At 41.5% G+C, this 27,951-nt stretch overlaps 1 protein-coding gene across 3 annotated transcripts in view; it reads right to left on the bottom strand.

The window, feature by feature from the left end:
* Positions 1-27,951, bottom strand: part of LOC106560617 (lipoma-preferred partner homolog) — a 591,662-nt gene that overhangs the window by 427,307 nt on the left and 136,404 nt on the right. The window contains exon 1 of one of the 3 annotated variants that reach the window (XM_045687985.1): positions 2,081-2,099. The exons of the other annotated variants lie outside the window; for them this stretch is intronic. The gene's annotated coding sequence lies outside the window, so the exon portion shown is untranslated. Of the gene's footprint in view, positions 1-2,080; positions 2,100-27,951 lie in introns of those variants that run through there. 3 annotated transcript variants of the gene reach the window in all.

Here is a 27,951-nt window from a genome sequence, read left to right as displayed (position 1 = left end):
GGAACCCACAATGGTTCTACATGGAACCCAAAAGGGTTCTACATGGAACCCAAAAGGGTTCTACATGGAACCCAAAAGCGTTCTACATGGAACCAAAAAGCGTTCTACATGGAACCAAAAAGGGTTCTTCAAAAGGTTCTCCTATGGGGACAGCCGAAGAGCCCTTTTAGGTTCTAGACAGTACCTCTTTTTCCCTAAGAGTGCGGGGAATAGGGTGCCACCTCGGACACAGCCTGGGAAAGGTTCCTCACATTGTAACGCCTAACCAACTACAAACAGGTTTGATGTAATAAAATGACTAATATAAATCTGATCTGGCCAATACAGTGCCGCAGAACGTCTGTGATGCAGCCATCGGTCATGTCCACATAATACAAACGGTAAAATGCAACTTCAACAGTTAAGAAGTGGCATTCTTAAGATTGAAAAGCCATGTAGTAAACAGTCCTCTTGTGATAAATCAACAGTAATCTAGTGATGCTGATACTGTCACTAACAATGACTTCCTGTGTTACTTGACAACATGAATCTCTTAAATAAAAAATAAAAAACCCAGACACAACCGTTCAATAGCGTAGGCTACTTCTTAGAACCAAAAGCCTTGTAATAAACATGACAGGAAGAGACCTTGTGATGCTGATACTGTTACTAAACAATGACTTGCTGTGTTCCTGGAGCCCTGAACGATGGTCCATCTTCAGAACAGTATCCTATTTGAGGATGACGTAAACCACTTGATAACAACAACAAGATATGAAATCAACTAAAAACACTGCTCTGCTAGATGAAAACAACAGTTGCCTATGACAGTGGTGAGCTAAAGATACAATAGTACAAAGCCATAGAAATTAAATCAACAACTAAATACAGCAGGGGGAAGCAACTAGATAGAGCAGGGGGAAGCAACTAGATAGAGCAGGGGGAAGCAACTAGATAGAGCAGGGGGAAGCAACTAGATAGAGCAGGGGGAAGCAACTAGATTCACCAAGGGGGAAGCAACTCGATTCACCAAGGGGGAAGCAACTCGATTCACCAAGGGGGAAGCAACTCGATTCACCAAGGGGGAAGCAACTCGATTCACCAAGGGGGAAGCAACTAGATTCACCAAGGGGGAAGCAACTAGATACAGCCGGGGGAAGCAACTAGATACAGCCGGGGGAAGCAACTAGATTCACCAGGGGGAAGCAACTAGATTCACCAGGGGGAAGCAACTAGATTCACCAGGGGGAAGCAACTAGATTCACCAGGGGGAAGCAACTAGATTCACCAGGGGGAAGCAACTAGATTCACCAGGGGGAAGCAACTAGATTCACCAGGGGGAAGCAACTAGATTCACCAGGGGGAAGCAACTAGATTCACCAGGGGGAAGCAACTAGATACAGCAGGGGGAAGCAACTAGATACTGCAGGGGGAAGCAACTAGATACAGCGGGGGGAAGCAACTAGATACAGCGGGGGGAAGCAACTAGATACAGCGGGGGGAAGCAACTAGATACAGCAGGGGGAAGCAACTAGATACAGCAGGGGGAAGCAACTAGATACAGCAGGGGGAAGCAACTAGATACACCAGGGGGAAGCAACTAGATTCACCAGGGGGAAGCAACTAGACAGGAAACAGTTGTATTATATCCAAACCTGACTATGGTGAGACAGGAAACAGTTGTATTATATCCCAACCTGACTATGGTAAGAGAGGAAACAGTTGTACAATATCCCAACCTGGCTATGGTGAGACAGGAAACAGTTGTATTATATCCCAACCTGACTATGGTGAGACAGGAAACAGTTGTATTATATCCCAAACTGACTATGGTGAGACAGGAAACAGTTGTATTATATCTCAACCTGGCTATGGTGAGACAGGAAACAGTTGTATTATATCCCAACCTGACTATGGTGAGACAGGAAACAGTTGTATTATATCCCAACCTGACTATGGTGAGACAGGAAACAGTTGTACAATATCCCAACCTGACTATGAAGGGACAGGAAACAGTTGTATTATATCGCAACCTGACTATGGTGAGACAGGAAACAGTTGTATTATTCTATGCAGCTGAGGATACTAGAAGATATTTCACCATCACTATTTATGTCAGCTGCTTTTTTCCCCATCTTTCTTTTTGTTGATGCTCTCTCTGTTGTGCTGTTTATTATCCCATATCTGTAACATTCTCCCTGTGGAGAGAGAGAGAGGGGGAGAGAGAGAGAGAGAGGGGGAGAGAGAGAGAGATGGAGAAAAGGCCACACACAATCATCTTTTAATATCTGCTCAAATCCTCCTGCTCCTCCCCCCCACCATCAGCCTCTCTCTCTCTCTCTCTCTCTCTCTCTCTCTCTCTCTCTCTCACCAGTTTCACACCCACGTGTCCTTCTAATGCAAAATGCTCTCATTCATTCCTGCTGCTCTCAACGCTTCAATATGAGATGTTTTAAAAACTAAAGGAGAACTAAGCCTGTTCTCGGTGAGACTGGGAATTAAAATAAACCTTATTTATATAAAGTTGCATTCATTAGTCAAAATACAATATTACGGCACTTCACGGGGCTCCTGAATAGGTCTCTACTATGGAGACACCAGTCAATCAACTTCACCCATTGGTAACCATGAAATCAAAAGCTGCATCCCAGCCTAGTAAAAAAAAAAAAAAAGAAGAAAACTGGTCTGGTCAACACCTGGATAACATAGACTACTGCTACAGAGTCTGTACCCTATTTGACTGAATAAGGCCCTTGATTTCAGTTTGTCTATACAGGGCACATAGCTACTTAACAAGCTGGATGTTTCGGCTACAAGATATCCCCCCCCTAATCCCAACAAACCCTTGTTACCCTTTGTGTGATATCCTAAAGCGCATCACCGTGGTGCCCAATGGGTCGTTCCACCAATTCAGTACCTTTTGAGAAGTGTAACTTGGTCTACAACAGAAAGAAACGTTTGATTTCACATAATTTCAACATTTTGTCATAAAGAGTACAGTCGCGGCCAAATGTTTTGAGAATGACACAAATATACATTTTCACAAAGTCTGCTGCCTCAGTTTGTATGATGACAATTTGCATATAGTCCAGAATGTTAAGAAGAGTGATCAGATGAATTGCAATTAATTGCAAAGTCCCTCTTTGCCATGTAAATGAACTGAATCCCCCCAAAACATTTCCACTGCATTTCAGCCCTGCCACAAAAGGACCACCTGACATCATGTCAGTGATTCTCTCGTTAACACAGGTGTGAGTGTTGACGAGGACAAGGCTGGAGATCCCTCTGTCATGCTGATTGAGTTCGAATAACAGATTGGAAGCTTCAAAAGGAGGGTGCTGCTTGGAATCATTGTTCTTCCTCTGTCAACCATGGTTACCTGCAAGGAAACACGTGCCGTCATCATTGCTTTGCACAAAAAGGGCTTCACAAGCAAGGATATTGCTGCCAGTAAGATTGCACCTAAATCAACCATTTAACGGATCATCAAGAACTTCAAGGAAAGCAGTTCAATTGTTGTGAAGAAGGCTTCAGGGCGCCCAAGAAAGTCCAGCAAGCGCCAGGACCGTCTCCTAAAGTTGATTCAGCTGCGGGATCGGGGAACCACCAGTACAGAGCTTGCTCAGGAATAGCAGTGGGCAGGTGTGAGTGCATCTGCACGCACAGTGAGGCAAAGACTTTTGGAGGATGGCCTGGTGTCAAGAAGGGCAGCAAAGAAGTCACTTCTCGCCAGGAAAAACATCAGGGACAGACTGATATTCTGCAAAAGGTACAGGGATTGGACTGCTGAGGACTGGGGGAAAGTCATTTTCTCTGATGAATCCCCTTTTCGATTTTTTGGGGCATCTGGAAAAAAAGCTTGTCCGGAGAAGACAAGGTGAGCGCTACCATCAGTCCTGTGTCATGCCAACAGTAAAGCATCCTGAGACCATTCATGTGTGGGGTAGCTTCTCAGCCAAGGCAGTGGGCTCACTCACAATTTTAACTAAGAACACAGCCATGAATAAAGAATGGTACCAACACATCCTCCGAGAGCTACTTCTCCCAACCATCCAGGAACAGTTCGGTGACGACCAATGCCTTTTCCAGCATGATGGAGCACCTTGCCATAAGGCAAAAGTGATAACTAAGTGGCTCGGGGAACAAAACATCAATATTTTGGGTCCATCGCCAGGAAACTCCCCAGACCTTAATCCCATTGAGAACTTGTGGTCAATCCTCAAGAGCGGGTGGACAAACAAAAACCCACAAATTCTGACCAACTCCAAGCATTGATTATGCAAGAATGGGCTGCCATCAGTCAGGATGTGGCCCAGAAGTTAATTGACAGCATGCCAGGGCGGATTGCAGAGGTCTTGAAAAAGAAGGGTCAACACTGCAAATATTGACTCTTTGCATCAACTTCATGTAATTGTCAATAAAAGCCTTTGACACTTATGAAATGCTTGTAATTATACTTCAGTATTCCATAGTAACATCTGACAAAAATATCTAAAGACACTGAAGCAGCAAACTTTGTGGAAATTAATATGTCTCATTGTCAAAACTTCTGGCCACGACTGTACATATTCAACTACAATTTATTAATTAATTGATGAAATTGTATATTTGTGTCAAATCGCCCGTTTGGCAACCCATTCTTTATGGGAATAATTGACACATAAACAAAAATCAAATCAAACATTACAATAATTCACTACGGTCATCTTCTTTCTATTGTTAAAAATTCTAGCCTGTCTATTTCTGAGTAACAGGGTTGACATGTTATGTGCAACCTGCTCAGTTTTCTACCACAAAACATCAGAAAATGGCCAAAAAGAATATCACCTGTTTTTACACTATGCTATGACTATTAGATATAAATAGATATAAATATATATTAAATATAAATAAAGGAATAGTTTCATCATATTAAAATGACAGATCAACTCACGTAACAGTGTTGACCTTAACATAAGGGACAGATGTAAATGAATCACATGAAATAAATGAATCACTAAATCACATGAAATAAATGAATCACTAATCACATGAAATAAATGCTAATGTTCAGAGATGACTTTACCAACACAACAAAATAACTAGGTCTTTACAGTAGTGACCGTTTGACTTGGCAGTGCGGTACACATTTTTAATTGGCTGCAAGGGTTCAACAATGTTTCTTCTTTCTTAAAAAACGACCCCTCTGTAATCTTTTTGAGTGAGGTTATACGGTACAAGGCATTTTTTAGTAATAATGTACTCAGATCCCTGATTAACCATGTGTCTTTAGTAATAATGTACTCTGATCCCTGATTAACCATGTGTCTTTAGTAATAATGTACTCTGATCCCTGATTAACCATGTGTCTTTAGTAATAATGTACTCTGATCCCTGATTAACCCTGTGTCTTTAGTAATAATGTACTCTGATCCCTGATTAACCCTGTGTCTTTAGTAATAATGTACTCTGATCCCTGATTAACCATGTGTCTTTAGTAATAATGTACTCTGATCCCTGATTAACCATGTGTCTTTAGTAATAATGTACTCTGATCCCTGATTAACAATGTGTCTTTAGTAATAATGTACTCTGATCCCTGATTAACAATGTGTCTTTAGTAATAATGTACTCTGATCCCTGATTAACCCTGTCTTTAGTAATAATGTACTCTGATCCCTGATTAACCATCTGTCTTTCGTAATAATGTACTCTGATCCCTGATTAACCCTGTGTCTTTAGTAATAATGTACTCTGATCCCTGATTAACCATCTGTCTTTCGTAACAATGTACTCTGATCCCTGATTAACCCTGTGTCTTTAGTAATAATGTACTCTGATCCCTGATTAACCCTGTGTCTTTAGTAATAATGTACTCTGATCCCTGATTAACCATGTGTCTTTAGTAATAATGTACTCTGATCACTGATTAACCATGTGTCTTTAGTAATAATGTACTCTGATCCCTGATTAACCATGTGTCTTTAGTAATAATGTACTCTGATCCCTGATTAACAATGTGTCTTTAGTAATAATGTACTCTGATCCCTGATTAACCCTGTGTCTTTAGTAATAATGTACTCTGATCCCTGATTAACCATGTGTCTTTAGTAATAATGTACTCTGATCCCTGATTATCCCTGTGTCTTTAGTAATAATGTAATAATAATTATCTCTGATTAACCCTGTCTTTAGTAATACTGTAATAATAATTCTCTCTGATTATCCCTGTGTCTTTAGTAATAATGTAATAATAATTATCTCTGATTAGAGTGCTTTGGGTCTTAGTCTTTTTTAGTTTTTAATGCTTTTTCTAGTTGCTCAGTCTGTTCATTAGAACAAGTGTTTTGTAAGCATCTACAAAGTAGCTAAGACAACAATACCTGGTAGAATCATGATTATTTGCATCAATCAAGTGGCCATTTGTTTTGAAAACTTAAATCACACGCGGCTACAGAAACAGCGCTAGCCAAACACAACAATCTGACTGGTGCACACCGGAATTAAAGGGTAAGTACACAAAAACAGTACGGGCCCCCGATGTGTTTTAAGCATCGTTGTGGACTTAGAACATCCACTATAAATGTGTGATTTTGAAAGTGAAAACCTGCCCCAAAAAAAACTGCGGGAAATCACAGTCTTTCTGCCTGCTTTCCTTTGTTGTTGTTGCCGTGGAATCATTCTTTCAAATTCTGCCCTCTAGAGGATCCTGCAGAAAAGAACACATGGCACCTTGAAATCTTCAATAAATAAATACACTTTGCACTTGATTTGAAGTGACTTTTCTTTGCTGTTACACTAAATCTATCCAAGTCAATGTGAGAAGGTAAGGGCATGCTAATTTAACAGATGTCTCGTCGTTGTTATCCTGGTTCTGTACGGAAAGCAGGTGCATCATGGGACACTAGAAAGGCAGGAACCTAGGAAGAAACCTTAGAGAGGAACCAGGCTCTGAGGGGTGGCCAGATGGAGATAAGAGTACATGGCCATTAAGGCCAGATCATTCTTCAAAGACGTTCATAGAGACCAGCAGGGTTACCATAATAATCACAGTGGTTGTCAAGGGTGCAACAGGTCAGCACCTCAGGAGTAAATGTCAGTTGGCTTTTCATAGCCCAGCATTCAGAGGTCGAGACAGCAGGTGCGGTAGAGAGAGAGAGGGAGAGGGGGGGAGAGAGAGGGGGAGAGAGAGAGGGGGGAGAGGGGGGAAGAGGGAGAAGGGGGAGAGAGGGGGGGAAGGGGGGAGAAAGGGAGAGAGGGGGGAGAGGGAGAGAGGGGGGGAGAGAGAGGGGGAAAGAGGGAGGGGGGAAGAGGGAGAAGGGGGGAAGAGGGAGAGCGAGGGAGGGGGGAGAGAGAGGGAGGGGGGAAGAGGGAGAGGGGGGAAGAGGGAGAGGGGGGAAGAGGGAGAGGGGGTAGAGAGAGAGAGGGAGAGGGGGGAGAGAGAGGGGGGGAGAGAGAGGGGGGAGAGAGAGGGGGAGAGAGAGGGGGGAGAGAGAGGGGGGAGAGAGGGAGAAGGGGGAAGGGGGGAGAGAGGGAGAGATGGGGGAGAGAGAGAGGGGGAGAGAGAGGGGAAGAGGGAGAAGGGGGAAGAGGGAGAAGGGGAGAGGGGAGGGGGGAAGAGGGAGAGGGGGGAAGAGGGAGAGCGAGGGAGAGGGGGGAGAGAGAGGGAGGGGGGAGGGGGGAAGAGGGAGAGAGCGAGAGGGAGAAGGGAGGAGAGGGGGGGAAGAGGGAGAGGCGGGGAGAGAGAGGGAGGGGGAAGAGGGAGAGGGGTGAGAGAGGGAGGGGGGAGAGAGGGGGAAGAGGGAGAGAGGGGGGAAGAGGGAGAGAGCGAGAGGGAGAAGGGGGGAGAGGGAGAGGGGGTAGAGAGAGAGAGGGAGAGGGGGGAGAGAGAGGGAGGGGGGGAAGAGGGAGAGGGGGAGAGAGGGAGGGGGAAGGGGGAGGGGGGCGGGGAGAGAGAGGGAGGGGGAAGAGAGAGAGGGAGGGGGAAGAGAGAGAGGGAGGGGGAAGAGGGAGGGGGGAAGAGGGAGGGGGAAGAGGGAGGGGGGAAGAGGGAGGGGGAAGAGGGAGGGGGAAGAGGGGAGGGGGAAGAGGGAGGGGGAAGAGGGAGGGGGAAGAGGGAGGGGGAAGAGGGAGGGGGAGAGAGAGGGAGAGGGGGGAGAGGGGTGAGAGGGGGGGAGAGGGAGGGAGGGGGGGGAGAGAGGGGCGGAGAGAGGGAGAGAGGGGGGGAGAGAGATGATGATGGAAAACAGCAGGTCTGGGATAAAGTAGCCTGTCCAGTGAACAGGTCAAAGTTTCATAGCTCTGTTTTTTTTAATGATGTGACCAAATCATCCACTGGTGCCAACAACTGACAAAGTTAGTATCAACAGTGTCATTAAAAACAATTCAGATTTATAGAAATATCCATGTGGTCTATTAGATACATGAAATAAAACAGGCTGTTCAAATTGTGTCACAGAGACAGCCAGTATGCTCTACGTACAGCTCAAACAGCACCCTAATCCCTACATAGGAGGAATCTGGTGAAAAGTAGTGCACTATCTAGGGCATAGGGTGCTATTTGGAAGACACTCAACGTACGTTAGAGATACAGAATGTCAATGAGGACAGGGGCCATTGAGAGATTCTCTCCCTGGCTCTTCTACCTCCCTGACAGATCATTATGCAGCCATCAGCTGGTACATACACGGTGAGAAACATGCCTATAGCGACTTACAGTATCAGCCTCGTCTTGGTGTGATAATGGTCTGCCGTCATTTATTTCAGACCAAAGAAAAATACTTGACATTTTAAATCACTTTAATATAATTCAATTTCATGACAAGCAGCACAACAAAATAAAAAATGGAGTCCCCCGCCTTCTTTCTTTAATAAGCGACTAATTTAGAGTCTGAAGAGGCCAGAAGCATACCACTGTTCTGCCATCTGTAGCGATCTGATCTGTGTCAACAACAAATCGAGGGATAGCCTAGGATTGGCCTCAGACAGAGTACGTTTCAGATGTCACAGCTGATCTAAGATCATCTGACAGTCTTGTCTGTGTAGTTTATGTAGTGACGTACTAGGAGTGCTGCTCTGAGGTTGTGGGAGAGAGAGAGAGAGAGAGAGAGAGACAAGAGAGAGAGAGAGAGAGAGAGAGAGAGAGAGAGAGAGAGAGAGAGAGAGAGAGAGAGAGAGAGAGAGGGGGGAACAAAAGAGAGAGCGAGAGGAAGTGAGAGTAGTCTGTCTGATATCCCAGCTCTCTCCTACCACCCCATAGGGAGGTGAACAAGTCAAGCTAACCGCCAACGAGGTACTACCGCCAACGAGGTACTACCGCCAACGAGGTACTACCGCCAACGAGGTACTACCGCCAACGAGGTACTACCGCCAACGAGGTACTACCAGGCTCAAGAAGCTGTAACACACAGGTAAATAAATAGGGTGCCAACTGGGTCTCAGACAGCCTCTCTTCTCTCCTCCTCTCCCCAGACAGCCTCTCTTCTCTCCTCCTCTCCCCAGACAGCCTCTTTTCTTCATCTCCTCTGACGGCCTCTCTCCTCCTCTGACAAACTCTCTTCTCCTCTCCTCCCCTGACGGCCTCTCCTCTCCTCCCCTGACGGCCTCTCCTCTCCTCCCCTGACGGCCTCTCCTCTCCTCCCCTGACGGCCTCTCCTCTCCTCCTCTGACAAACTCTCTTCTCCTCTCCTCTGACAAACTCTCTTCTCCTCTCCTCTGACAAACTCTCTTCTCCTCTCCTCTGACAAACTCTCTTCTCCTCTCCTCTGACAAACTCTCTTCTCCTCTCCTCTGACAAACTCTCTTCTCCTCTCCTCTGACAAACTCTCTTCTCCTCTCCTCTGACAAACTCTCTTCTCCTCTCCTCTGACAAACTCTCTTCTCCTCTCCTCTGACAAACTCTCTTCTCCTCTCCTCCTCTGACAGCCTCTTCTCCTCTCCTCCTCTGACAGCCTCTTCTCCTCTCCTCTGACAACCTGCTACAGAGCGCTCAGGACCTCAGACTGGGGGAAAGGTTTCCCTTCCAACAGGACAATGACCCTTAGCACACAGCCAAGACAACGCAAGAATGGCTTCGGGATAAGTCTCTGAATGTCCTTCAGTGACCCAGCCAGATGCCGGACTTCAACCTGATCGAACATCTCTGGAGAGACCTGAAAATATTTGTGCAGCAACTCTCCCCATCCAACCTGACAGAGATTGAGAAGATCTGCAGAGAAGAATCAAGGGGTCTGAATACTTTCCAAATGCACGCACGATCGATCGTCAGATCTGAATGTCAGATAGATAGATAGATAGATAGATAGATAGATAGATAGATAGATAGATAGATAGATAGATAGATAGATAGATAGATAGATAGATAGATAGATAGATAGATAGATAGATAGATAGATAGATAGATAGATAGATAGATAGATAGATAGAACGTATATCATAGTGTACTTTGGCTTCTGGCTGGTTTCTCAGTATTGAAGAGCGGGTAGAGGAGTGGGTAGGTGGGAGAGAGAGGAGAGAGGAAGGGAGAGAGAGGTGGGGGGTTGAATTAGCACTCATATGCTATGTGACGCAACATGCGGGCACTCAGCCACGTTGATAAAACAGCTTTAAAAATGAAAAGGCTCCCGTCCCGCTCCTCTCCTCCCAGCCCTAACCCCGCTCGGCTTTAAACAGCTGGTTGAATGGCTGAACGAGCTAATGCGACATCACACAGACCATGGCCCGCTCTCTGCTGCTTCCCTCTCTCTCCCCCCACCCCTTTCCCTCCCGCTCTCCTCTCTCTCCCTCCCGCTCTCCTCTCTCTCCCTCCCGCTCTCCTCTCTCTCCCTCCCGCTCTCCTCTCTCTCCCTCCCGCTCTCCTCTCTCTCCCCCCAACCCCCTTCTCTCCCGCTCTCCTCTCTCTCTCTCCCTCCCGCTCTCCTCTCTCTACCTCCCGCTCTCCTCTCTCTACCTCCCGCTCTCCTCTCTCTACCTCCCGCTCTCCTCTCTCTACCTCCCGCTCTCCTCTCTCTACCTCCCGCTCTCCTCTCTCTACCTCCCGCTCTCCTCCCTCTACCTCCCGCTCCCCTCCCTCTACCTCCCGCTCCCCTCTCTCTCTCCCCCGCTCTCCTCTCTCTCTCCCCCGCTCTCCTCTCTCTCCCCCGCTCTCCTCTCTCTCTCCCCGCTCTCCGCTCTCTCTCTCCCCCGCTCTCTCTCTCCCCCGCTCTCTCTCTCCCCCGCTCTCTCTCTCCCCCGCTCTCCTCTCTCCCCCGCTCTCCTCTCTCTCCCCCGCTCTCCTCTCTCCCCCGCTCTCCTCTCTCTCCCCCCGCTCTCCTCTCTCTCCCCCCCTCTCCCCTCTCTCTCCCCGCTCTCCTCTCCTTCCCCCTCTCCTCTCCCTCCCTCCCTCCCCCACCCCTCACCTCTGTTTGGAAACAGGGCAGAGTGAAGAGTTCAAGTGGTCATTATAGATCCTGAAATGTTTTGTGCAGCGAGGGTAAATATTTGAAAGTGCCTGAAGGTTGACACCACGCCACGTGTTGACATATTAATAAAAACAAACTCTTCCCCTGGAGCTTTTCTGACTGCTCAATGTTTCATAGTGGAAGTGTTTTAGAGTGTGTGTGTGTGTGAGAGAGAAACAGGAGCAGTGGGCGGGAGGGAGGATAAGAGAACCAGAGTGGGCTGGGAAAGTCAGAAGTTAAGATGATTTTAAATGAACCAGCCATGGAGCTATGGAGGGAGGAGAGGACAGGATAATCTCACTGACTGAAGAGTAGAGGCTGTGATTGTCATTGCTTATTATTTTTAATTGTTTTATTTAACTAGGCAAATCAGTTAAGAACAAATTCTTATTTTACAATGATGGCCTAGGAACAGTGGGTTAACTTGCCTTGTTCAGAGGAAGAACAACAGATTTTTACCTTGTCAGCTCGGGGATTCGATCTTGCAACCTTTCAGTTACTAGTCCAACGCTCTAACCACTAGGCTAACCTGCTGCACCCTATTCACAAGATGTGTGTTCCAAATGGCACCCTATTCCGTACCTAGTGCACTACTTTAGATTATTCTATGTGTGAATCTGTCTGTGGAAATGAATCCACTCATGACATGCAGAGGAATTGAATTCAGAGAACATCAAAACACAAAGCATCGTTAAAAACATGTATTATTACATTTCTGCAAACCAACACCTCATAGTTAACCACAACTGTTGTTAGACTCTCAAATGGCTCAACTATTACTATATGTTGACTGGTCTAAAGTAGTGCACTACGTAGGGAATAAGGCGCCATAGGTCTCTGGTCTAAAGTAGGTCTAGATCAAACCTCCCCAGTGAAATCTACACACCTCTAATCTCTCTCCCTACGGCTCAGACCCTGTCACGTCTCTCTCCCTACGGCTCAGACCCTGTCACGTCTCTCAAACCTACGGCTCAGACCCTGTCACGTCTCTCTCCCTACGGCTCAGACCCTGTCACGTCTCTCTCCCTACGGCTCAGACCCTGTCACGTCTCTCTCCCTACGGCTCAGACCCTGTCACGTCTCTCTCCCTACGGCTCAGACCCTGTCACGTCTCTCTCCCTACGGCTCAGACCCTGTCACGTCTCTCTCCCTACGGCTCAGACCCTGTCACGTCTCTCTCCCTACGGCTCAGACCCTGTCACGTCTCTCTCCCCTACGGCTCAGACCCTGTCACGTCTCTCTCCCTACGGCTCAGACCCTGTCACGTCTCTCTCCCTACGGCTCAGACCCTGTCACGTCTCTCTCCCTACGGCTCAGACCCTGTCACGTCTCTCTCCCTACGGCTCAGACCCTGTCACGTCTCTCTCCCTACGGCTCAGACCCTGTCACGTCTCTCTCCCTACGGCTCAGACCCTGTCACGTCTCTCTCCCTACGGCTCAGACCCTGTCACGTCTCTCCATATGACTCAGACCCTCTCGCTCTCCTTTTTATAAAATATATTTTTTAAATATTTTATTTGATCAGCAGGTCATACAAAGATACAATCATTTCTATATATGTAGAAGAGCGGCTTTATATAAACAATGTAAAATATCAACATGTGTTTACATCGATAGCCCAATTCTAATATCCCCTCCACCAACCGGTTTCCCGACCACGTCAGATCTTTCTCAGAGCTGATCTGATTGGTTAAAAGAGCAGAAACAGGCGGCACGTCCAAACTGACACGTTTCAAGATGGCTTCAGCATTCAAGAAATAAAAGATTGTTTCAAATCCCTCCCTCCCCTTCCACCCCAAATGTTTCTCAACTTTTAAATGATATTTACATCCTCATATTAAAAGTTCACATATCTATACACCAGTACGAATGTAAACACATGTACATAATCAAAACACTGGTATTGGGTTCAACAAAAACAAAGAAAATGTTGCCACTGTCTGACCAGGTAATTCTCACTGAAGTTAGCGAATGAAGCTGGAAGAGGAGAACAGTCGATAGCTCTTCACGTTGGAGTCATGCAGGATAACGGATTCTATGACATGGTGGTTTGGGGTCGCCCTCATTTTCAGAATATCATATTTTTGGATTCAAAACGTTGTGACTCTATGCAATATTTTAATTCTATGACTGCCCACTCTGAAGTGAAGAGTCATAATGTTGAATATAAAACATGATATTACGAATGTTTGCAACCCAATAATATTTCTGAAAATGAGGGCGACCCAAACCCACTATTTGTTTTGGTTGTTGCAGTATGGCTTTACGGATTCATGGCTTTTTATTATTCCATATTATACTGCTCAAAAAAATAAAGGGAACACTTAAACAACACATCCTAGAACTGAATGAAGGAAATAATCTTATTAAATACTTTTTTCTTTACATAGTTGAATGTGCTGACAACAAAATCACACAAAAATAATCAATGGAAATCCAATTTATCAACCCATGGAGGTCTGGATTTAGAGTCACACTCAAAATTAAAGTGGAAAACCACACTACAGGCTGATCCAACTTTGATGTAATGTCATTAAAACAAGTCAAAATGAGGCTCAATAGTGTGTGTGGCTGCCACGTGCCTGTATGACCTCCCTACAACGCCTGGGCATGCTCCTGATGAGGTGGCGGATGGTCTCCTGAGGGATCTCCTCCCAGACCTGGACTAAAGCATCCGCCAACTCCTGGACAGTCTGTGGTGCAACGTGGCGTTGGTGGATGGAGCGAGACATGATGTCCCAGATGTGCTCAATTGGATTCAGGTCTGGGGAACGGGCGGGCCAGTCCATAGCATCAATGTCTTCCTCTTGCAGGAACTGCTGACACACTCCAGCCACATGAGGTCTAGCATTGTCTTGCATTAGGAGGAACCCAGGGCCAACTGCACCAGCATATGGTTTCACAAGGGGTCTGAGGATCTCATCTCGGTACCTAATGGCAGTCAGGCTACCTCTGGCGAGCACATGGAGGGCTGTGCGGCCCCCCAAAGAAATGCCACCCCACACCATGACTGACCCACCGCCAAACCGGTCATGCTGGAGGATGTTGCAGGCAGCAGAACGTTCTCCATGGCGTCTCCAGACTCTGTCACGTCTGTCAGGTGCTCAGTGTGAACCTGCTTTCATCTGTGAAGAGCACAGGGCGCCAGTGGCGAATTTGCCAATCTTGGTGTTCTCTGGCAAATGCCAAACGTCCTGCACGGTGTTGGGCTGTAAGCACAACCCCCACCTGTGGACGTCGGGCCCTCATACCACCCTCATGGAGTCTGTTTCAGACTGTTTGAGCAGACACATGCACATTTGTGGCCTGCTGGAGGTCATTTTGCAGGGCTCTGGCAGTGCTTCTCCTGCTCCTCCTTGCACTAAGGCGGAGGTAGCAGTCCTGCTGCTGGGTTGTTGCCCTCCTACGGCCTCCTCCACGTCTCCTGATGTACTGGCCTGTCTCCTGGTAGCGCCTCCATGCTCTGGACACTACGCTGACAGACACAGCAAACCTTCTTGCCACAGCTCGTATTGATGTGCCATCCTGGATGAGCTGCACTACCTGAGCCACTTGTGTGGGTTGTAGACTCCGTCTCATGCTACCACTAGAGTGAAAGCACCGCCAGCATTCAAAAGTGACCAAAACATCAGCCAGGAAGCATAGGAACTGAGAAGTGGTCTGTGGTCCCCACCTGCAGAACCACTCCTTTATTGGGGGTGTCTTGCTAATTGCCTATAATTTCCACCTGTTGTATATTCCATTTGCACAACAGCATGTGAAATTTATTGTCAATCAGTGTTGCTTTCTAAGTGGACAGTTTGATTTCACAGAAGTGTGATTGACTTGGAGTTACATTGTGTTGTTTAAGTGTTCCCTTTATTTTTTTGAGCAGTGTATATATATAAATAAATAAATAAATAAACTCTGAGATCACTGTGTCCAGCACCTTAAAATACGTGTAGCAGTTGGAATACACTGGGGGAAAAAATTGAGGAAGATGGAATTTATTCTACCCATAAGTGATATTGGTGGGGTTGACCATCCAATCAGGTCTTTCCTAGTCATTTCCAATCGCCACATGAGATTTTCCTTCAGCAAATCTGACAGGGAGCGGGTTACCAGTAATTCCTAAGTATCCAAAACAAAATCAGGAACTATTTTGACTGGGACATTAACAGTAGTAATAGACAGAGTAGTCTTTAGTTAATTGGGTACAGTTCACTTTTGCAGTTCATATATTTTGTATCCTGAGATGTTCCCAAATTGAGGTAACATTTGAAACACCAGATGAATGGAAGAAACCGGGTCTGAAATTTATTAAAACAAGTGGTCTGCATATAGAGTCAACTCTCTCCTGTTGTGACTACCATCTCTTCTCCACCACGGCAACACGTACACACACACACACCTCATACATGACGACAACAGACGGCGAGAGAGCCGGCGGGCAAAATCAGACAGTTTGTTGTCAAAGCAACGGGAGTCAAAGCTCAGCAAAGAAAAGGGTGTGAGTCACAACCTATCCTGTCTCCTGCACACAGCTCAGCACCAGAGGAGGCCTCCCAAATGGACCAATTTTCCCAATTTAGTGCACTAGTCGTTTCTACCAACAGTCGGTATATATCTATCTACCAACAGACAGTATCTACCTATCTACCAACAGACAGTATCTACCTATCTACCAACAGCCAACTATCTATCTACCAACAGCCAACTATCTATCTACCAACAGCCAACTATCTATCTACCAACAGACAGTATCTATCTATCTATCTATCTATCTATCTATCTATCTATCTATCTATCTATCTATCTATCTATCTATCTATCTATCTATCTATCTATCTACCAACAGACAGTATCTATCTATCTATCTATCTATCTACCAACAGACAGTATATATCTATCTATCTATCTATCTACCAACAGACAGTATATATCTATCTATCTATCTACCAAAAGACAGTATATATCTATCTACCAACAGACAGTATATATCTATCTACCAACAGACAGTATATATATATATCTACCAACAGACAGTATATATCCATCTACCAACAGACAGTATATATCTATCCATCTACCAACAGACAGTATATATCTATCCTTCTACCAACAGACAGTATATATCTATCCATCTACCAACAGACAGTATATATCTATCCATCTACCAACAGACAGTATATATCTATCTACCAACAGCCATCTATTTATCTATCCATCTACCAACAGACAGTATATATCTATCTACCAACAGAAAGTATATATCTATCTACAAACAGACAGTATATATCCATCTACCAACAGACAGTATATATCCATCTACCAACAGACAGTTTATATATATATCTACCAACAGACAGTATATATCTATCTACCAACAGACAGTATATATCTATCTACCAACAGACAGTTTATATATATATCTACCAACAGCCAGTATATATCTATCTACCAACAGCCATCTATTTATCTATCTACCAACAGCCATCTATTTATCTATCTACCAACAGCCATCTATTTATCTATCTACCAACAGCCATCTATTTATCTATCTACCAACAGCCATCTATTTATCTATCTACCAACAGCCATCTATTTATCTATCTACCAACAGCCATCTATTTATCTATCTACCAACAGACAGTATATATCTATCTACCAACAGACAAAATACATCTACCTACCAACAGACAAAATACATCTACCTACCAAGAGACAGTATATATCTATCTACCAACAGACAGTATATATCTATCTACCAACAGCCATCTATATATCTATCTACCAACAGACAGTATATATCTATCTACCAACAGCCATCTATTTATCTATCTACCAACAGCCAGTATATATCTATCTACCAACAGCCATCTATTTATCTATCTACCAACAGCCATCTATTTATCTACCTACCTACAGCCATCTATTTATCTACCTACCTAGAGCCATCTATGTATCTACCTACCTACAGCCATCTATGTATCTACCTACCTACAGCCATCTATTTATCTACCTACCTACAGCCATCTATTTATCTACCTACCTACAGCCATCTATTTATCTACCTACCTACAGCCATCTATTTATCTACCTATCTACCAACAGACAGTATGTATCTATATACCAACAGACAGTATATATCTATCTACCAACAGCCATCTATTTATCTACCTATCTACCAACAGCCATCTATTTATCTACCTATCTACCAACAGACAGTATATATATCTATCTACCAACAGCCATCTATTTATCTATCTACCAACAGACAGTATATATCTATCTACCAACAGACAGTATACATCTATCTACCAACAGACAGTATATATCTATCTACCAACAGACAGTATATATCTATCTACCAACAGCCATCTATTTATCTATCTACCAACAGACAGTATATATCTATCTACCAACAGCCATCTATTTATCTATCTACCAACAGCCAGTATATATCTATCTACCTACAGCCATCTATTTATCTACCTACCTACAGCCATCTATTTATCTACCTACCTACAGCCATCTATTTATCTACCTACCTACAGCCATCTATTTATCTACCTACATACAGCCATCTATTTATCTACCTACATACAGCCATCTATTTATCTACCTACCTACAGCCATCTATTTATCTACCTACCTACAGCCATCTATTTATCTACCTACCTACAGCCATCTATTTATCTACCAACAGACAGTATATATCTATCTACCAACAGCCATCTATTTATCTACCTATCTACCAACAGCCATCTATTTATCTACCTATCTACCAACAGACAGTATATATCTATCTACCAACAGCCATCTATTTATCTATCTATCAACAGCCATCTATTTATCTATCTATCTACCAACAGCCAGTATATATCTATCTACCAACAGCCAGTATATATCTATCTACCAACAGCCAGTATATATCTATCTACCAACAGCCAGTATATATCTATCTACCAACAGCCAGTATATATCTATCTACCAACAGCCAGTATATATCTACCAACAGCCAGTATATATCTATCTACCAACAGCCAGTATATATCTATCTACCAACAGCCATCTATTTATCTACCTATCTACCAACAGCCAGTATATATCTATCTACCAACAGCCAGTATATATCTATCTACCAATAGCCATCTATTTATCTACCAACAGACAGTATATATCTATCTACCAACAGCCATCTATTTATCTACCTATCTACCAACAGACAGTATATATCTATCTACCAACAGACAGTATCTATCTATCTACCAACAGACAGTATATATCTATCTACCAACAGCCATTTATTTATCTAGCTATCTACCAACAGACAGTATATATCTATCTACCAACAGACAGTATATATCTATCTACCAACAGAGAGTATATATCTATCTACCAACAGCCATCTATTTATCTATCTACCAACAGCCATCTATTTATCTAATCTACCAACAGCCATCTATTTATCTAATCTACCAACAGCCATCTATTTATCTAATCTACCAACAGCCATCTATTTATCTAATCTACCAACAGCCATCTATTTATCTCTCTAGCAACAGACAGTATACATCTACCTACCAAGAGACAGTATATATCTATCTACCAACAGACAGTATATATCTATCTACCAACAGCCAGTATATATCTATCTACCAACAGACAGTATATATCTATCTACCAACAGACAGTATATATCTATCTACCAACAGACAGTATATATCTATCTACCAACAGACAGTTTATATATATATCTACCAACAGCCAGTATATATCTATCTACCAACAGCCATCTATTTATCTATCTAGCAACAGCCATCTATTTATCTATCTACCAACAGCCATCTATTTATCTATCTACCAACAGCCATCTATTTATCTATCTACCAACAGCCATCTATTTATCTATCTACCAACAGCCATCTATTTATCTATCTACCAACAGCCATCTATTTATCTATCTACCAACAGCCATCTATTTATCTATCTACCAACAGACAGTATATATCTATCTACCAACAGACAAAATACATCTACCTACCAAGAGACAGTATATATCTATCTACCAACAGACAGTATATATCTATCTACCAACAGCCATCTATATATCTATCTACCAACAGACAGTATATATCTATCTACCAACAGCCATCTATTTATCTATCTACCAACAGCCAGTATATATCTATCTACCAACAGCCATCTATTTATCTATCTACCAACAGCCATCTATTTATCTACCTACCAACAGCCATCTATTTATCTACCTACCTACAGCCATCTATTTATCTACCTACCTAGAGCCATCTATGTATCTACCTACCTACAGCCATCTATTTATCTACCTACCTACAGCCATCTATTTATCTACCTACCTACAGCCATCTATTTATCTACCTACCTACAGCCATCTATTTATCTACCTATCTACCAACAGACAGTATGTATCTATATACCAACAGACAGTATATATCTATCTACCAACAGCCATCTATTTATCTACCTATCTACCAACAGACAGTATATATATCTATCTACCAACAGCCATCTATTTATCTATCTACCAACAGACAGTATATATCTATCTACCAACAGACAGTATACATCTACCTACCAAGAGACAGTATACATCTATCTACCAACAGACAGTATATATCTATCTACCAACAGACAGTATATATCTATCTACCAACAGCCATCTATTTATCTATCTACCAACAGACAGTATATATCTATCTACCAACAGCCATCTATTTATCTATCTACCAACAGCCAGTATATATCTATCTACCTACAGCCATCTATTTATCTATCTACCTACAGCCATCTATTTATCTACCTACCTACAGCCATCTATTTATCTACCTACCTACAGCCATCTATTTATCTACCTACCTACAGCCATCTATTTATCTACCTACATACAGCCATCTATTTATCTACCTACATACAGCCATCTATTTATCTACCTACCTACAGCCATCTATTTATCTACCTACCTACAGCCATCTATTTATCTACCAACAGACAGTATATATCTATCTACCAACAGCCATCTATTTATCTACCTATCTACCAACAGCCATCTATTTATCTACCTATCTACCAACAGACAGTATATATCTATCTATCAACAGCCATCTATTTATCTATCTATCTACCAACAGCCAGTATATATCTATCTACCAACAGCCAGTATATATCTATCTACCAACAGCCAGTATATATCTATCTACCAACAGCCAGTATATATCTATCTACCAACAGCCAGTATATATCTATCTACCAACAGCCAGTATATATCTATCTACCAACAGCCAGCTATATATCTATCTACCAACAGCCATCTATATATCTATCTACCAACAGCCATCTATTTATCTATCTACCAACAGCCATCTATTTATCTATCTACCAACAGCCATCTATTTATCTATCTACCAACAGCCAGTATATATCTACCTACCTACAGCCATCTATTTATCTACCTACCTACAGCCATCTATTTATCTACATACCTACAGCCATCTATTTATCTACCTACCTACAGCCATCTATTTATCTACCTACCTACAGCCATCTATTTATCTACCTACCTACAGCCATCTATTTATCTACCTACCTACAGCCATCTATTTATCTACCAACAGACAGTATATATCTATCTACCAACAGCCATCTATTTATCTACCTATCTACCAACAGACAGTATATCTCTATCTACCAACAGACAGTATATATCTATCTACCAACAGCCATCTATTTATCTATCTACCAACAGCCAGTATATATCTATCTACCAACAGCCAGTATATATCTATCTACCAACAGCCAGTATATATCTATCTACCAACAGCCAGTATATATCTATCTACCAACAGCCAGTATATATCTATCTACCAACAGCCAGTATATATCTATCTACCAACAGCCAGTATATATCTATCTACCAACAGCCAGTATATATCTATCTACCAACAGCCAGTATATATCTATCTACCAACAGCCAGTATATATCTACCAACAGCCAGTATATATCTATCTACCAACAGCCAGTATATATCTATCTACCAACAGCCATCTATTTATCTATCTACCAACAGACAGTATATATCTATCTACCAACAGCCATCTATTTATCTATCTACCAACAGCCAGTATATATCTATCTACCTACAGCCAGTATATATCTATCTACCTACAGCCATCTATTTATCTACCTACCTACAGCCATCTATTTATCTACCTACCTACAGCCATCTATTTATCTACCTACCTACAGCCATCTATTTATCTACCTACCTACAGCCATCTATTTATCTACCTACCTACAGCCATCTATTTATCTATCTACCAACAGCCATCTATTTATCTACCAACAGCCATCTATTTATCTACCTATCTACCAACAGACAGTATATCTCTATCTACCAACAGCCAGTATATATCTATCTACCAACAGCCAGTATATATCTATCTACCAACAGCCAGTATATATCTATCTACCAACAGACAGTATATATCTATCTACCAACAGCCATCTATTTATCTACCTATCTACCAACAGCCATCTATTTATCTACCTATCTACCAACAGACAGTATATCTCTATCTACCAACAGCCAGTATATATCTATCTACCAACAGCCAGTATATATCTATCTACCAACAGCCAGTATATATCTACTAAGAGCCAGTATATATCTACCAACAGCCAGTATATATCTATCTACCAACAGCCATCTATTTATCTACCTATCTACCAACAGACAGTATATATCTATCTACCAACAGCCATCTATTTATCTACCTATCTACCAACAGACAGTATCTATCTACAAACAGACAGAATCTATCTATCTACCAACAGACAGTATCTATCTATCTACCAACAGACAGTATATATCTATCTACCAACAGCCATCTATTTATCTACCTATCTACCAACAGACAGTATCTATCTACAAACAGACAGAATCTATCTATCTACCAACAGACAGTATCTATCTATCTACCAACAGACAGTATATATCTATCTACCAACAGCCATCTATTTATCTACCTACATACAGCCATCTATTTATCTACCTACATACAGCCATCTATTTATCTACCTACCTACAGCCATCTATTTATCTACCTACCAACAGCCATCTATTTATCTACCAACAGACAGTATATATCTATCTACCAACAGCCATCTATTTATCTACCTATCTACCAACAGCCATCTATTTATCTACCTATCTACCAACAGCCATCTATTTATCTACCTATCTACCAACAGACAGTATATATCTATCTACCAACAGCCATCTATTTATCTATCTATCAACAGCCATCTATTTATCTATCTATCTACCAACAGACAGTATATATCTATCTACCAACAGCCAGTATATATCTACCAACAGCCAGTATATATCTATCTACCAACAGCCAGTATATATCTATCTACCAACAGCCAGTATATACCTATCTACCAACAGCCAGTATATATCTATCTACCAACAGACAGTATATATCTATCTACCAACAGACAGTATATATCTATCTACCAACAGACAGTATATATCTATCTACCAACAGACAGTATATATCTATCTACCAACAGACAGTATATATCTATCTACCAACAGCCAGTATATATCTATCTACCAACAGCCATCTATTTATCTATCTACCAACAGCCATCTATTTATCTATCTACCAACAGCCATCTATTTATCTAATCTACCAACAGCCATCTATTTATCTAATCTACCAACAGCCATCTATTTATCTAATCTACCAACAGCCATCTATTTATCTATCTACCAACAGACAGTATATATCTATCTACCCACAGACAGTATACATCTACCTACCAAGAGACAGTATATATCTATCTACCAACAGACAGTATATATCTATCTACCAACAGCCATCTATTTATCTATCTACCAACAGACAGTATATATCTATCTACCAACAGCCATCTATTTATCTATCTACCAACAGCCAGTATATATCTATCTACCTACAGCCAGTATATATCTATCTACCTACAGCCATCTATTTATCTACCTACCTACAGCCATCTATTTATCTACCTACCTACAGCCATCTATTTATCTACCTACCTACAGCCATCTATTTATCTACCTACCTACAGCCATCTATTTATCTACCTACCTACAGCCATCTATTTATCTACCTACCTACAGCCATCTATTTATCTACCTACCTACAGCCATCTATTTATCTACCTACCTACAGCCATCTATTTATCTACCAACAGACAGTATATATCTATCTACCAACAGACAGTATATATCTATCTACCAACAGACAGTATATATCTATCTACCAACAGCCATCTATTTATCTACCTATCTACCAACAGCCATCTATTTATCTACCTATCTACCAACAGACAGTATATCTCTATCTACCAACAGCCAGTATATATCTATCTACCAACAGCCAGTATATATCTACTAAGAGCCAGTATATATCTACCAACAGTCAGTATATATATCTATCTACCAACAGCCATCTATTTATCTACCTATCTACCAACAGACAGTATATATCTATCTACCAACAGCCATCTATTTATCTACCTATCTACCAACAGACAGTATCTATCTACAAACAGACAGAATCTATCTATCTACCAACAGACAGTATCTATCTATCTACCAACAGACAGTATCTACCTATCTACCAACAGCCAGTATATATCTACCTTCCTACAGCCATCTATTTATCTACCTACCTACAGCCATCTATTTATCTACCTACCTACAGCCATCTATTTATCTACCTACCTACAGACATCTATTTATCTACCTACCTACAGCCATCTATTTATCTACCTACCTACAGCCATCTATTTATCTACCTACCTACAGCCATCTATTTATCTACCTACCTACAGCCATCTATTTATCTACCTACCTACAGCCATCTATTTATCTACCTACCTACAGCCATCTATTTATCTACCTACCTACAGCCATCTATTTATCTACCTACCTACAGCAATCTATTTATCTACCTACCTACAGCCATCTATTTATCTACCTACCTACAGCCATCTATTTATCTACCTACCTACAGCCATCTATTTATCTACCTACCTACAGCCATCTATTTATCTACCTACCTACAGCCATCTATTTATCTACCTACCTACAGCAATCTATTTATCTACCTATCTACCAACAGACAGTATATATCTACCAACAGACAGTATATATATCTATCTTCCAACAGTCATCTATTTATCTATCTATCTACCAACAGACATCTATTTATCTATCAGTCTACCAACAGACAGTATATATCTATCTACCAACGGCCATCTATTTATCTATCTATCTACCAACAGACAGTATATATCTATCTACCAACAGCCATCTATTTATTTATCTCTCTATCTACCAACAGTCAGTAAATATCTATCACCCAACAGCCATCTATCTATTTATCTATCCATCTACCAAGAGACAGTATATATCTATCTATATATCTACCTATCGACCAACAGCCATCCATTTATCTATATACCAACAGACAGCATATATCTATCTACCAACAGCCATCTATTTATCTACCTATCTACCAACAGCCATCTATTTATCTACCTATCTACCAACAGACAGTATATACCTATCTACCAACAGACAGTATCTATATATCAACCAACAGCCATCTATGTATCTATCTATCTACCAACAGACAGTATATATATCTATCTATCTACCAACAGACAGTATATATATATCTATCTATCTACCAACAGACAGTATATATATCTATCTACCAACAGCCATCTATTTATCTATCTATCTACCAACAGACAGTATATATCTATCTACCAACAGCCATCTATTTATTTATCTATCTATCTACCAACAGCCAGTAAATATCTATCACCCAACAGCCATCTATCTATTTATCTATCCATCTACCAAGAGACAGTATATATCTATCTATATATCTAACTATCGACCAACAGCCATCCATTTATCTATATACCAACAGACAGCATATATCTTTCTACCAACAGCCATCTACTTATCAACCTATCTACCAACAGACAGTATCTACCTATCTACCAACAGCCAGTATATATCTACCTTCCTACAGCCATCTATTTATCTACCTACCTACAGCCATCTATTTATCTACCTATCTACCAACAGACAGTATATATCTACCAACAGACAGTATATATATCTATCTACCAACAGTCATCTATTTATCTATCTATCTATCTATCTACCAACAGTCATCTATTTATCTATCTATCTACCAACAGACAGTATATATCTATCCATCTACCAACAGACAGTATATATCTATCCATCTACCAACAGCCATCTATTTATCTATCCATCTACCAACAGCCAGTATATATCTATCCATCTACCAACAGCCAGTATATATCTATCCATCTACCAACAGCCAGTATATATCTATCCATCTACCAACAGCCAGTATATATCTATCCATCTACCAACAGCCAGTATATATATCCATCTATCTATCTACCAACAGCCAGTATATATATCTATCTATCTATCTATCTACCAACAGCCAGTATATATATCTATCTATCTATCTATCTATCTATCTATCTATCTATCTATCTATCTATCTACCAACAGCCAGTATATATATCTATCTATCTATCTACCAACAGCCAGTATATATATCTATCTATCTATCTACCAACAGCCAGTATATATATCTATCTATCTATCTACCAACAGCCAGTATATATAACTATCTATCTACCAACAGCCAGTATATATATATATCTATCTATCTACCAACAGCCAGTATATATCTATCTATCTACCAACAGCCAGTATATATCTATCTATCTACCAACAGCCAGTATATATATATCTATCAACAGCCATCTATTTATCTACCAACAGCCAGTATATATCTATCTACCAACAGCCAGTATATATCTATCTACCAACAGCCAGTATATATACACTATCTACCAACAGACAGTATATATCTATTTACCAACAGCCATCTATTTATCTACCTATCTACCAACAGCCAGTATATATCTACCAACAGCCAGTATATATATCTATCTACCAACAGCCTGTATATATATCTATCTATCTACCAACAGCCAGTATATATATCTATCTATTAACCAACAGCCAGTATATATACATCTCTCTACCAACAGCCATCTATTTATCTACCAACAGACAGTATATCTCTATCGACCAACAGCCATGTATATATATCTATCTATCTACCAACAGCCAGTATATATATCTATCTATCTACCAACAGCCAGTATATATATATCTATCTACCTACCAACAGCCATCTATTTATCTACCCATCTACCAACAGACAGTATATCTCTATCTACATACAGACAGTATATATCTATCTACCAACAGCCATCTATTTATCTACCAACAGACAGTATATATCTACCAACAGCCATCTATTTATCTATCTAACAACAGCCAGTATATATCTATCTACCAACTGCCAGTATATATCTATCTACCAACAGCCATCTATTTATCTACCTATCTACCAACAGCCATCTATTTATCTACCTATCTACCAACAGCCAGTATATATCTACCTATCTACCAACAGCCAGTATATATCTATCTACCAATAGCCATCTATTTATCTACCAACAGCCATCTATTTATCTACCTATCTACCAACAGACATTATCTATCTATCTATCAACAGACATTATCTATCTATCTACCAACAGACATTATCTATCTATCTACCAACAGACAGTATCTATCTATCTACCAACAGACAGTATCTATCTATCTATCTATCTATCTATCTATCTATCTATCTATCTATCTATCTATCTATCTATCAACAGACAGTAAATATCTATCTACCAACAGCCATCTATTTATCTATCTATCTACCAACAGACAGTATATATCTATCTACCAACAGCCAGTATATATACCTATCTACCAACAGACAGTATATCTCTATCTACCAACAGACAGTATATCTCTATCTACCAACAGACAGTATATATATCTATCTACCAACAGCCATCTATTTATCTACCTATCTACCAACAGCCATCTATTTATCTACCTATCTACCAACAGACAGTATATCCCTATCTACCAACAGCCAGTATATATCTATCTACCAACAGCCATCTATTTATCTACCTATCTACCAACAGCCAGTATATATCTATCTACCAACAGACAGTATATATATCTATCTACCAACAGACAGTATATATCTACCTACCTACCAACAGCCATCTATTTATCTACCTATCTACCAACAGCCAGTATATATCTATCTACCAACAGCCAGTATATATACTATCTACCAACAGACAGTATCTATCTACCTATCTACCAACAGCCAGTATCTATCTATCTACCAACAGACATTATCTATCTATCTACCAACAGACATTATCTATCTATCTACCAACAGACAGTATCTATCTATCTACCAACAGACAGTATCTATCTATCTACCAACAGACAGTATCTATCTATCTATCTATCTATCTATCTATCTATCTATC

This window comes from Salmo salar, chromosome ssa10 (genome assembly GCF_905237065.1).
Source record: "Salmo salar chromosome ssa10, Ssal_v3.1, whole genome shotgun sequence".
Taxonomy (NCBI): Eukaryota; Metazoa; Chordata; class Actinopteri; order Salmoniformes; family Salmonidae; genus Salmo; species Salmo salar.
Note: the sequence above shows the minus strand (reverse complement) of the source record. Positions and strands in the feature narration are given on the sequence as shown.